A 14848-nucleotide genomic window follows, 5' to 3' on the forward strand; every position below is an offset into this window, starting at 1 on the left:
AAAATCTTACCATGTTGGGCTACCTAGGTATATCCTTTAGCTCCAAAGGCTGCTGTGGAGTCAGCTGAGGTCTACTTTGGGCCTGCATCATAGCTTGACTTATGCCTTTGCCAATCCTACTTCTTTCTCTTGTCTTGCACAGGTGTTTATCTCAAGGACACTTTTTTAAAAGTCTGCATGGTAAACTCTGTCTTAGAGGAAACCCAGCTTGGGACATCCCTTGGTGGTGGTGCTTGTGGTGGTGACTTCCCAGTGTTTGCGAGGTCAATTTTCTTGTGCAGAAATTGCATTGGTGGGCAGCAGCATCCGCAGCAGTTCCATGTGGTATTCTGTGGACCAGCACTGTTCGTGGCAGTTTTGTCATTAAGCCAATTCTTTGGCATAGTCTTGGCCATTCTGCCTAGAAGCTTAACCTCGTCTTATTCTCTAGCTCTTTCAGCAATTCTGTGTGCTATCCAATATCCTTTAAATAACCTTCTGTTTAATCAGCCTAAACCAGCTTCTGTTGTATGGTAATGTATCTTAAACGAGTTAATATTAAACAAATTCCCATACATTAGACCCCTAATACCTGATTGATACATTCCCCTGGATAGAACAATGATATGAGTATTATGGATGTAAATTAAATAATGCTCCCCTGAAGAGATATTTTGGGCTACACTGGCATATTGAATATGATTCCCTGTGCTATACAGTAGGTCCTTGTTGTTTATTTTATGTATAGTAATGTGTATCTGTTAATCTCAAACTCTTAATTTATTCCTCCCTCCCTCCTTTCCCCTTTGGTAACCATAAGTTTGTTTTCTATGTCTGTGAGTCTATTTCTGTTTCATAAATAAATTCATTTACATCATTTTTAAAAAATTAGATTCCACATATGAGTGATATCATATGATGTTTGTCTTTCTCTGTCTAACTTACTTCACTTAGTATGATAATCTCCAGGTCCATCCATGTTGCTGCAAATGGCATTATTTCATTCTTTTTTATGGCTCAGTAATATTCCAGTGTGTATATGTGTGTGTGTGTGTGTGTGTGTGTGTGTGCGTGTGTGTGTGTGTATACCACATCTTCCTTAACCATTCATCTGTCGATGGACACTGAGGTTGCTTCCATGTCTTGGCTATTGCAAATAGTGCTGCTGTGAGCATCGGGGTGCATGTATCTTTTCAAATTAGAGTTTTTGTCTTTTCCAGATATATGCCCAAGAGTGGGATTGTTGGATCATATAGTAACTCTATTTTTAGTTTTTTAAGGAACCTCCAGACTGTACTCCATAGTGGCTGCACCAATTTACATTCCCACCAACAGTGTAAGAAGGTTCTCTTTTCTCCAAACCCTCTCCAGCATTTATTATTTAAACAACATAATTTTTATCAACATAGAACCAGTTAAATAAATTTTATTGTATCCATAATGGAAACTCTCATGTATTGACATGGAAAGGTCTTCAAGAAGCAATTAAAGGAGACCAAAAACAAGTCCAAAACATTATGGTATATTACCATGTTGTAGAAGAAAAAAAAAAAAAGATAAAGAAGAAACTAGTAAGAGTGGTTACCCATAGGAAAAGATGGCAACAGTGCAAATGGTAGACAGGGAAGAGAAGACGACTTTTCACTGCCTTCTTTTTTATACTTTTTTGATGCTTGTTCCATGCTTATTAAACAATAGAAGTATATTAAATAAACAGTTTTTAAAACTGAGGTAAATTTTCACAGTCTGCCTCAGTATTGCAACACTGGATTTTTAAAGTGAAATTTAGTTTTGTTACACATTCATAAACTGAAGTGGCACAGCAAGCATGCCCTTATAGCTTCATGTTCATTCCTTGGCCCTCTGCAATCGAGGTTCCAGTGAAATTGTTCTATCAAAGTTCACTAACAACCTGGCCTCCTAATTCCCAAATCCAATAATCCTCCTCTCACTTAAATTCCCTGCAGTGGTCAGTGCCGCTGTCCACCCCTTTCATTATTGAAACACAGCGTCTTTGTTTGCACTTTACCAACCACTAGAGTCCTGGTTCTCAGCATCCCCCGAATGCTCAGGCTCTCCTTCACGAAATTCTCTCCCCTGTGGGTCCTGGGAACAGTGGGATAAGAAATTTTTTATTAGCTATCTTTCTTAGCTGAATGTTCTACCACCCCTGGCAATGGCCAGAGCCTGTAATGTCAATTGTCTCAAGATTTTAATTATCAAAAGACCTTTTACCAAAAACTAAAGATCATCGCTGAAGAGGCAGAAAATGATTGGTAGTTCTATTATTTCATTTCCTGATAGTTGCTATTCTCAGTTTTAAAGGAGACACATATAGTACTTGGAAAGAGTAGAATTGGAGCTAAGACTTGAGAGGCAACAGGGGCACAGTCTCTGGAACCAGACACCTGGCTTCAAGTTCCAGCTTCATTCCTCACTAGTAGGTGACCTGAAGTGAGTTATTCAAACTGTATCTAGCTGAGTTACTCCAACTGTATGTGTCTCATTTGCTCTTCCCTAAAAGGGAGGTGTCATAATAGCATCTAACTCATTGGGCCCTTGGTCAGTCTTTATGAAGTAATAGATGTAAAATCACTTTGAACTATTCCTGGCATCCAAGTTCCTGCATCTATTGCTAACAATGTTCCATGTAGAAGATTCCAGAATATTGAATCCAGAGTCAGAAATCTGAATCCCAGTCCCATTTCTGCTACTAATTGGCTTTGTGTTTTGAATAAATTTTGATTTACTGTCTATAAAATGGGAGTTTGAAATATGGTCTCTAAAATTCTTTGTGGGTCTATCAACACCCAACTGCTTTGAGAAACAATGTCTTAAGCATGTTTACTTTAAAGCCCAATAGCCAAAGGGCTGCTTTGTGTATAAACTGGCAAGCTATTCTAAAGGTTAGAATTAATAGCTTAACAATATGAGCAACAAACTTGCTTATTCTATGAAGACATGTAGTGTTTTACTTATTTTGGATACAATAGCCACTTCTGTTAGGACAGGAAAAGAATCCTATTCTTAAGAGATAAAATGGTCCTATAGTTGAATAGGTACCTAATAAACACAGTCTGTAAGAAATTTCTAATACTGGGGAATAAAATAAAAATTGTATAGCTTAGAAATAGGCCAATCAACAGAAAAGCACTTATATTAGAAATAAGGTATTTATTCTGACATCATAAATAGTAATTTGACAACTAGACTTTATCTCAACATTATTTTTGAAAAGAAGTTATCCCTTAAATTCCATGTTCTTCCAGGTTCCTTGGTTAAAACCTTAGGGCTTTATCTTTAACAATTTATTCTCATTTACTCTTTATGTCCAATAGAGCCCTGAGCCCTGGCCTCTCTTTTGCTTCACGCTCCATTGCCACCGGGTCCAAATCCTCTTCACATCTTGATCTGGCAGCAACAGACTGGCTGACTTCAGCCTTTCTATTTTCAAGCTATCACACAGTCCATGGCCAAGTATCTTCTTTAAAGCACTTTCTGCTAATACTTCTATCTCAAGAAATCACATTGGTTCACCACCACCATGTAGTAAGTTTACATTTCTCTGCCAGACTTAGAAGCTCTTCAGACTTAGGCCTCAGTTAACTGCTCTAGCTAGCTTCCTTTCTTATTACTCTCTTCCCCTTTGCCTTCTCCTAGCATAGATTTTAGTTTGCTCACAGTGTCTGTGCATAGCCCTCTCATTCCTGATTTTATGCAGGAACTTGTTTCCTCTTCCTGAATAGCTTTTTCTTATCTTTACCCATCCAACCATCTTCTCCATGCTGATGACATGTCACTCAGAGTTCTGAATGAAGCTTTACGTATTTACTGGTATCTTTCTATGCACTTACTATCAGCAATGCAAAATTTTATGACTCAAATTATTTCAGGTTCATGCATTGTAATAAAATTAAAATGGGCATCATAATGTAGTAGAAAATCCACTGACTTGAATTTAAAAATCAGTTCCGCTTTTGACCAGCTGTTTCCTTTGGCAAGTCATTCTCTGAGTCTCACAAAGTTGTTATAAATATTAAATGAGTATGATGGAAACCTATTTGTAAGCCCTAAATGCGATGCCAGTATTATTGTTGTTGATATGCTATTTCTATGAAGAACAACACATCCTTCACAGTGTTAGATAAGTAAGAGGCCTGTTAGAGGTGTTTAACAAATATACGGACTATGCTTAAAGAAACCACAAAGCAAAGTGTACATTAAAAAAAGGAAAATTTGGGCTTCCCTGGTGGCGCAGTGGTTGAGAATCTGCCTGCCAATGCAGGGGACACGGGTTCGAGCCCTGGTCTGGGAAGATCCCACATGCCGTGGAGCAACTGGGCCCATGAGCCACAACTACTGAGCCTGCGCGTCTGGAGCCTGTGCTTCGCAACAAGAGAGGCCACGATAGTGAGAGGCCCGCGCACCGCGATGAAGAGTGGCCCCCACTTGCCACAACTAGAGAAAGCCCTCGCACAGAAACGAAGACCCAACACAGCCATAGAAAATAAATAAATAAAATAAAATAAAATAAAAAAAAAAAAAAAGGAAAATTGGAGTTAAATGTGAAGCCATAGGGACTAATATTGTTCAGTCCTAAATATGGAATTTGATGGCAACTCTCAGGAGAAGGAATTCTCACATAAAAATGATGAGACATCTTTTATTCAAGTGCTTCCCAAAGAAATATTAGTAGCAGCTGACTGCACCCATGGCAAGTTACAAGAGACCTCCCCTAATTGCACTGTATTGTCACTGATGAAAGATCTATTTCTATGAATGGGGAAAACCTAATTAGGCCCTCTTTGCAGAATGATTCCCGATTCTATGTATTTTTCCCTGTGACCATTCTATGTGATATCCACAAGCAACTATTGAAAGCATTGGAGACTTGACCTACCGGGGAAGTTTAATGGGAAATGCTTTAAAATCAGAAAATGTTAAAGAGTTGAGAACATATATTCCGACAAAGATGAAAATTATATGAGAATTATTAACATTGCAAATCACAGTTTGGTTGCTAAACTATTATACAAAAACCCAAGAATATAGGACTGAAAAGTAGAAATCTGTTACCTTCAAAGACTGTTTAATTGTTGAAGTGTCTTTTGTAAGAAATGAATAAAGTCTAAGGATTCTTTAATATTTTCTTCTAAATTTTCCACAGCACTAATAACATATACTTTTGCTCAACCCAAAAGTTAGAACTGAAAAGTATTAACCAAAGTGATGTTCAGGTTTATCTATAGAAAGCTAAGACTTTTGGCAAATATGACAGAAACAGCCAACTGTCCATCAAAATTTGTGCTTCCCAGAGTTTAGGGTTGTCGTGGCAAACAGTTGCCCAGACAATAATTACATTTCCAAGCTCCCCTTGCATCTAAGTAGGACTCTGTGACCAGTTCTTCTCAATGGAATGAGAACTGAGTTGATCAATTTCTGGCCAAGATAGTGATGCAGTGGGTATGTCTTCTCTTCTCCCACCTGCTTAGAGACTAAGGGCATGGTATGACTGCTGGAAGGAATTATCCATGTTCCTGAACCTCGGGATGAAACAAAACCATCGACTTGCCAGCTAGGAACACTGAAATTGGCCTGGAATAAATTTGTCTTGTGTTATATCTATGAAATTTGAGGTTAACAGATTAAACATAACATAGACTAACAAATTAAATATAACCATGAGGTGAATAGCCTAAAGAATAGGTAAACAGTAATATACTGGGAGTTGATCTAGCGAGATTTCTGAATATATCTCAACCATTGGTGAAAGGTTAATACATTTACGGAAATTCCCCCAAACATAAATACTCTGAAATTGAAGTATAGGCAACAATTCATTGTCATCTTTACTATATCTGTTTCCCTTCCTGAAAACTGTTTCTTATCTTCTCCTCGACCCATCGTCCAAATTCTAAGCGCTCTTTCCTCATATCAAGTCTTACCTTGCGGAGTAAGGCCCTGCACATCCATAATATTCCAGCCTCTATGCGGTTACTATGCATTTACAAAGTGTTTCATGCCTTTCTCATTATTTCATACTCATGCAGGGGAGAGATTTTAGTGAAATTCAACATTTTCCTAACATGAATTAAGAGAGAATGTGTTACCACTGAAAGGCTATGTACACAAAGGACAGAGAAAAAAGCACGGTGCCTTTTAATTTTTCACGGAATCTCATTATCAGACCATTAGCTTTTAAATAAAGTAAGGGAAAAATCCCTTCTTCTGAGCCATTTGGGAAGATTTACTTGGAACCATTTTTGGTTCATGGCTAATTACTTAGAGAAAATATCTGTTTCCCTTCATTAATGTTGTTTAGAAAGTCACATACCAAAATATGAGAGACAGGGGAGGGGGGGAGAGAGAGAGAGAGAACAGTGAGGCAAGGAGGGAAAAAGGGATGAAGGAAGGAAAGAAAAAGAAAGAGAAGGAAGAGAGAAAGGAAGAAAGGGAAGGAGGAAGGAAAAGAAGGAAAAAAAGCAATTAGTGATTTAAAAAATCTAAATGGAGAGTTGCTTGATCTTTTCAGCACTATAAATATAGATTACTTAACTGAGTTGTTTAATTCAGTAAAAACTAGCTTAAAGAAATGCTAAGACATGTCTTAAGGGCATTTCTTTTTTTTTTTTTTAAACATCTTTATTGAAGTATAATTGCTTTACAATGGTGTGTTAGTTTCTGCTTTATAACAAAGTGAATCAGTTATACATATACATATGTTCCCATATCTCTTCCCTCTTGCATCTCCCTCCCTCCCACCCTCCCTATCCCACCCCTCTAGGTGGTCACAAAGCACCGAGCTGATCTCCCTGTGCTATGCGGCTGCTTCCCACTAGCTATCTATTTTACATTTGGTAGTGTATATATGTCCATGACACTCTCTCAGACGGGAATAAAGACACAGACCTACTAGAGAATGGACTTGAGGATATGGGGAGGGGGAGGGGTGAGATGTGACAGGTTAAGGGCATTTCTTAATCATAACCCTCTGGTATCCTGGCCATTAAAGATAAACCATGATTAGTCCTAGATTTCTTTACTAGGGAGAAAACATCACCGTTCAGCCACATGAAGACATTGGAGAGCAAGGAACTGAGTTTTGCAAAATAAAGGATCCAAACATTTGAGCAGGTGTCAATGCAGTTGAAACTCTGACCAAAACCAATAGTGTTTGGTGTGTATAATGTCCATGGGAGGACTGGGATTGTGGTGGCTCTGGTTGTTAAAGAGGAAGCAGAGAGTTGGAAACTCAGAAATGTTCTGCTTAAACCTGAGTACCAGGGAAGGCTAAGAATGAGCTGATGACTCAAAGAATCTTTAGATCAGAAAAGACGCAAGCAGCCTCTGACAAGAAGGAGGGCTGTGCATAGCTAGGTCAGAATTGTACCCTTTAAAATTCTGGCCCTTAGGGAACAGTTCATTGAGTGTTAGAGTGGATCCTGAGGATAAATGCAAAATTTACCAGGAAATAAATTTTTTTAGTGACCACTATTAGTTTCAAAGTTATGGGTTATAATAGATACATATTTTGTATACTTTCTCAACCCAGATAATTCATTTAGTTAACACAAATATTTCATATTGCTTTAATGTAACTCAATATGATTATAATATTACTAGGTATGGCCAAAAATGCTTCATTAACTCAGGTACAGGAAATGGAATCAGAATTTTTAAGTGATTTTGCACAAACTTCTAGGCTCCAAATGTATATTTTCAAAATGTAAAGTGTTGATATTAACAGTATAATGCAGAAATCTTTTTCAAGTTGATATAATGCAATTTACATTTACTCCTGATGTAAAAGGTAAAGCCTTTTGATAAAAACAGGTTTACCTCACCGAGGAAAAAGTCTCTTACAATACTGGATCTTTAAATAAATCTCATACCCATTTGCCCAAGTCTCCAACTAAAAGTTTCCCAAGTGTGCCAGATAATGGTTACCCTCTTTTAATCAATATTTCTAACCACAATATTTCAGTGCAGTTGAAAACATAAAACAATTCCTTGAAATTAGAAATATGACTAATATTCAAATACAGATTTACTGTGGATTTGAAAAGATTTACATTTGACTATTTTTTCTTTCAATATATAAGAATGATAATAAAGCCTTTATAGGCTTTAAGGTTTACAAAATATATTCTCATATTGTGACCTTCTCTAAGTGACTATGGGAATTGTGTTCCTACTCCATTTGATCTCTACTCAGTCATGCCTCATATTTTGACCAGTGGCCCTTTTCAGAATTAACATTTTAACTCTGAATACCACCCAGGAGATCTGTTCCTCTTCTAATCTTTCTTAGCAGTTTACAAATAATCTACATCATTTACCATTGTCTCTCAGTATGTCCTTGCAGTGTTACTTTTCAAATTTTTGTTATAGCATCTGCTTTGACAGACCGCACAGCCGTTGTTTGGGATCCTAGCATCCATCACTTACTCCTCATATCAACTGGACAATGTATAGGAAGCCTTGCTTTGAAGAATTTAAGCTTGTCGTGGTTCAGTACCCAGTTGGTCATGATAGCCTCTGGCTTCTGAGTTAGCTTTAACTTTTTCTGAGCAACAGTGAAATTACTATGGCAATGTCATATGCAACAGGAGGACATAAATTTGGTGGGAAATTATTCTGCTTAAAATACCAAACATTTCAGAAAATTTTTTAAAGTTGTGCTTGGAAGGATCACTAGGGGAAAAAAAATCTAGATTTAAGACAAATGCAGAAAACAGGCTATAAAATATTTAGAGCCAGTGATTAGCTGAGAATTGATCCAAGGTAAATTAACAAAAAATCCTTGAAGGGGGGAGTTATAAATGATGTGTTTGCTCAGGCAGCAAGGGTAACATTTTCACTAAGACTGGATAATCATGTGTTGAACACAAGCATGTGAGTTTATTTTCCTTTGTGATATGGATTGGAGATGTCAAGGCTGTATGAACAACTTAAAAGAATCTGTGTTTCTTAGGTATATAATTAGGACCAGAGAGTGGAAAGTTAATATATTCTAACTAATTAGTCTAAATTGGAGCAGGCAGAAGTGATAAATTAAAACCTGGCCAGGAAGCTCTGCAGCTTCTAAATCAAACTCTAGAAGCATTAAACACACCAGAGGAGCTTGCAAAATGACAGATTCCTAGGCTCCACCCCAGATTCTGATGCAGGTTTGGAGTGGAAACCTAGAATCTGAATATTTGATTTGGAGACAGATGTTCCATGGAACACGCTTTTAAAAAACACTGCTAAATTGTATGACAAATTTACATTTCCTGTTAAAACAAGAAAGGGAACTGGTTTGGAGAGTAAAATGAATGAAAATAATTGTGAAATATAAAATTGCCTTATTTGCCAGAATTGCCAAAGTTCTGCAAGCAAAGCAGCTGTGCCTCAAGAATTTATAAGCAGATATCTGCATATGTTGTATAGTGTATACACTCTGTTTCTTTAATCATTAACTTTTTTTTTAATCATTAACTTTTGGTTAGAACCATTGAGACAAGGTTTATATGTACATATATGACATGTACATGCCTATAGCGTTGAGTGTGGACGCTGATGACAGACTTCCTGGGTTCAAGTCCTGGCTCCGTTGCATAAAGGCTGTGCAGACTTAGGCAAGTTCCTTAACTTTATTGTACCTCAGATTTCTTACCTGTAAAATGGGAATGATTATAACATTTACATCATGGAGATTATTAAAGAGTAAATTAGTTAACACATATAAAACACTTGGAAAATTTCCTGGAAGCCTTATTTCCTTATTATAGTTATCGCCTAATAGAAATCTGCTGAAATAAATTAAGTTGATGGACTACGCTGACAAACTTCGGATGAATTGAAGGCAGTTTTTGCTCAACCTGAAATGTGAACCCATAAGGAGAGTAAAGTAAATAGAATAAACTCAAGATTAGAGTGAAGCCTGCAATCTGATCTTAAGTTTTATCTGTCTCCCAAGTTCTTTATTGGTGCATTTTCTCTTAGAGGTTAGTTTTAAAATTTTTCTTAATTATTTATTTTTAAGGCATGAAAGAATTTACTGGAAATCATTTAGGGATACTAGAACAAACTTCTTTTCTTTGGAATCCATGCTTCTCTTATTCTCTGTTCTTCTCCCCAATGTTGATTTTTCTGAAGCCATGGCAAGACCAGATATTTTTCAGCGTCTCTCCTGTATCCCAAACACTCAGTATCAATACAATTTTTAAATAATTCTACATATAGTAAAGGAGGAGACTATAAAGTTTGCAAAATAATGTCTTCTTGTTTAATCCCATGGCCCCAAAGTAGGCAATTCGAGAACAAAAAAGCTAAAAAATATCCATCTGTGTCTGAGGAAATTAGCCTGGCAATCATCACCTCAATTTGGTGGTAGAGTATCCAGTTAGGAACGAATACTGAACTCACAAGAGAGATGTTGTTCACAAGGAAATCCACTTCACAGCAGCAAAACTCCAGTTCTGGAGCTGGGATCTGGGACAAAATTCCATATGATGGAGATTCTGGGGCAGAAGAGCCCTTACACCTGATGCCAAAATTCAGAGTGAGGTAGTAGGTTGAAACTAGGAAGAGATACCAGGCTCTCCTTTAACAACATAAAGCAGCAGGGAGACCAATAACAAAGACCTACAGAAATCATCTGTAGATAAGGGGATTCCAGATCTAGCAGAGGAACTTAATTGTAAGTCCCATTGTATAGGGCATCGGCAGCTGTTAATAACTTCCTGCCCAAATTTGAGTTGGCTCAGTAACTAGAGCTGGACTGAGCCTTCAGTGGACCTTTAAACAATAGATGAGTCTAACGAATCTTGTTGAGTAAAATAGAATCAAAGATCATTTCTGCAGTGCTGCACTGCTATGCCACTTTGTGCTTCAGGGGATGATAAATGGGTCATACTGAGTAGAACAGCAAATGGACTCTGGAGAGGATATTGCCAGCAAAGAGCAACAGCCATAGAGAAGATGCCTCACAAATGAAAGGACTTCCTGCACCTTGACAACATGTGCTTTACGCTATGTGACTTCAAATGATTTTAAGAACTGCTTTGTTCTGCTCAATAGAATAATGTCTAATTGTTTTAATTAACTAGAAAAATGAATTGCTGAGTGAGGTTAAAAAGAAAAGAAAATGCATTGTAAACATTATTTATGAGGAAAGAGATAAAAATCAGAATGATGGTCAAAAGACTTCTTATTATAAAACTTGTGTTTTATTCAATAGTTGGCCAGTTTCATCTTAATTTTATGTCAATTAAGCATTGATATTTATCCTTTCCCTACGGTATAACAGTTCTGGCATACAAAGAAAATGTACATTATATTAACAATGGAAAATAACTCTCAAATGATACCTTAGACGAAGAACTTTTTCCTTGCTTTCTTGTTTTCTTCCTCAAGCTTTAATGTTTGTCTAAAAACTTTTATTTTGCACTAGCTCAGTACCTAGAAAAGATTTTTGACTATAGCAATTCAAGGAGAGCACCAAACTTTATAATATATTACTTCAGGGCTTGTCTCTAGGCAAGAAGCAGGAATGGTTGGTACTAATGGGAGCATAACGGTTCTGAAAGAAAACCAGTTCATGGCATTATGAATCATAGGGCTCTAAAACATTTATAAATGAGTGAAAATGCTTGGGGCTGACATGAATTATGAGTCTCATTATGGCACTATAATATCTCCAGCAATGCTTCAGAGGGCATGACACCTCCCAAGAAAAGTGGTAAGACTTCCATTACATTACTTTTCTACTGGTAATTGGCGATGGTCAAGGTGGGCTATATGATCTGTATCCCTGGAGTACACATGACAACATATCTTTGCATATAAATGTTGGTCAAGATCCTGCAAGACTCCTTTCTTCTAAGTGCCAAGCATTACTCTTGACCTTCAAGAAATATTAACAGGCCCTAGAGTGAGGACAGCATTTCCAATCTTTCCATTTCTTTAAATAGCACTTTGGTAGGCTACAATGCTCCTATTATTTTCCACATGCCGATAGACACTCAGCAATATTGAAAAAAGATATTTCCCAGGGAAAAAAAAAAAAAATCAGTTACTTACAGTAGTTGTGAAAAGAAAAAAATGTGGTGAGCTCCTTATTAGTGCAAATATAAAGGCTCTTAGAATTAGCACATTCTTGATTTTTATCATCTCAATTCAGCCTAGGCTAACATAACTTCACTAATTATGAAGTGGGTGAATTGAGAGAAAAGACTGTCTGAAGTAATTAAAAGACTGCATTATCAATCCTTTCCAAGAAAAATTTGTATTATTTTCAAGTAAATAGGCTTATCAAAGCATGGCTTTAAGCAATGGCACGTGTTTTTGCTTTCAGTTTTTCCATTACATTTTTGTATGCACACAAATATTTCTAAAATAGCTGCAAAAAGTGTGTTAGCTTAAGGAGGCAAACATTCTGCTTGGAAATTCACTTATGCTGTTCCTGTGTTAAGAATCTCTACACACACACATACTTCTAGTGTGTGTATATTTATCTATCTATCTATCTATCTCCTACCAATTGTGATGATGACCAATTAGAATTATTGTGATTTCAGTGTATGGCAGGGATACTGCTATATGGTTGCAAAACTTCTTTTTCCTCTTAGGACAAAACGTAGACTTTGAGAGTCCAGCCTCCTTTCAGTGACATAGGGTCATGTTACCGAGTTCTGGTCTTTAAATGTGAGTGGGGGTGATATTTGCCACTTCTAGCCTGCCCTATAGGAACATCCTGACTGATACTTTTTGCTCCCTTTTTTTGTCTCACCAGCTGAACGGAATATGGTAGAGGACTCCAAGGCCTTAGGAAACTGGGAAGCTACCAGGTCAAAAGGATCCTAGGTGCCTGAATAATGCCACAACCCCTTGCTGACTCACATCTGATACAAGGTAAGTGACAAACATTTATTATGTTAAGTCACTGAGATTTGGGGGTTATTTGCTATACGTAGTTGTTAGCTTACCCTAGTGAATTAATAATGAATATAGTTTTTAATTTAAAATGTGTGAAAATATGAACTCAAAATATTCCTGTTTAAGACACACAGCAAAATTGAAGATGTATTTTCCTCCTTTTGTCATGTGTTACAGGAATGTCTTCTCAGAGATCGGTAGACTTTCATTTATTAGAAAATTGTGCTATTAGAGAGAGAAATTATTAGACAAAATTAAGCAATTCTTAGAAGAAAGCACGTCCAGGAACGTGGTTTGGCACCTACTCAGGGGCACAAGTCCTGTCACTATTTGGATCCCATCCTCCGTCACTTTATTTATCCCTGGATCCTTGTTTTCTACAGCTCTCTCCGCCTCTCAGCCCCATTGCTGTTCCTAGGTGTCAGTATTCAATATCTGACGACACACCATCAGAAAATCTCTGTCCTCCACTTTCCTTTCCTTTTCTATTACAACTAGAAAAGGACTTTGGTTAGTTTGTGGAACGACAGCTACAATTAGTATGTGGGCTTTAGCATGCTCATTGGGATTTGCTACACTAATCAGACCAACTTATAGCTTGTAGACTGTGAAAGGCTTTTTTTGTAGTGATTAGTATCTACATGTTTTCTGTGTGACTCATCAGTACAGAAGACCTGAATCACTGTAATAACTACAAAAGACGTTACAGAGAAGAGGAAAATAACATTTTTACTTTGAAAACTGCCATAGAGGGGCTTCCCTGGTGGCGCAGTGGTTGAGAATCTGCCTGCTAATGCAGGGGACGCGGGTTCAAGCCCTGGTCTGGGAGGATCCCACATGCCGCGGAGCGGCTGGGCCCGTGAGCCGCAACTGCTGAGCCTGCGCGTCTGGAGCTTGTGCTCCGCAACAAGAGAGGCTGCGGCAGTGAGAGGCCCGCGCACCGCGATGAAGAGTGGCCCCCGCTTGCCGCAACTAGAGAAAGCTCTCGCACAGAAACGAAGACCCAACACAGCCAAAATTAAATAGATAAATTAACTAAAAAAAAAAAAAAAAAAAAAAAAAAAAAAAAAAAACTGCCATAGAATATAAAGCTCATTTTTGTATATTTAAATCCTAAGATATGAATACATAAAGCACATACATACATATACAATTAAGAACTTCATCTAGCTCTCTCGCCTCCTGGCTTCCAAGATGACCAAGAAAAGAAGGAATAATGGTCATGCCAAAAAGGGCCGTGGCCACGTGCCGCCTATTTGCTGCACCAACTGTGCCTGATGCATGCCCAAGGATAAGGCCATTAAGAAGCTCGTCATTCGGAACATCATAGAGGCCGCAGCCATCAGGGACATTTCTGAAGCGAGTGTTTTCTTTGCCTATGTGCTTCCCAATCTGTATGTGAAACTGCATTACTGCATGAGTTATGCCATTCGCAGCCAGGTAGTCAGGAATTGTTCTCGGGAAGCCCGGAAGGACCGAACACCTCCACCCCGATTTAGACCTGCGGGTGCTGCCCCACGACCTCCACCAAAGCCCATGTAAAGAGCTAAGTCCTTAAAGACTAAAGAAATACTGTCCCCTGGAAAGACAATAAAGTGGAAATTATACTTTAAAAAAAAAAAAAAAAGAAATTCGTCTGTAATATTTCTAATGATTTCATAAAAGTAAAGTAGGGTTATTTTCTTAAATTATGAGTCCTTATGCTTTCCTTCAGGAAGAGCTCTACTTGTTTCCCAGAAAGCTTTACATCTCCCTAAAATTCATATGTTGAAGTCTTAACCCCCCAGAACTTCAGAATGTGACCTTATTTGTAAATAGGGTCATTGCAGATGTAAGTGGTTAAGGTGGGGTCATACTGGAATAGGATGGGTCCCTATTCCAATATGACTGGTGTCCTGATTAAAAGGGGAAATCTGAAGACAGACACACACACAGGGAGACCAGCCAT

The 14848-nt window shown here is 37.8% G+C and overlaps 1 pseudogene; it reads left to right on the plus strand.

Moving 5' to 3' along the window:
- The first annotated feature begins 14094 nt into the window (after window positions 1-14094).
- LOC118901083 lies at window positions 14095-14447 on the plus strand (annotated as a pseudogene).
- Window positions 14448-14848: the final 401 nt, after the last annotated feature.

The sequence above is a fragment of the Balaenoptera musculus genome, chromosome 9, assembly GCF_009873245.2.
Source record: "Balaenoptera musculus isolate JJ_BM4_2016_0621 chromosome 9, mBalMus1.pri.v3, whole genome shotgun sequence".
NCBI classification, from domain to species: domain Eukaryota; kingdom Metazoa; phylum Chordata; class Mammalia; order Artiodactyla; family Balaenopteridae; genus Balaenoptera; species Balaenoptera musculus.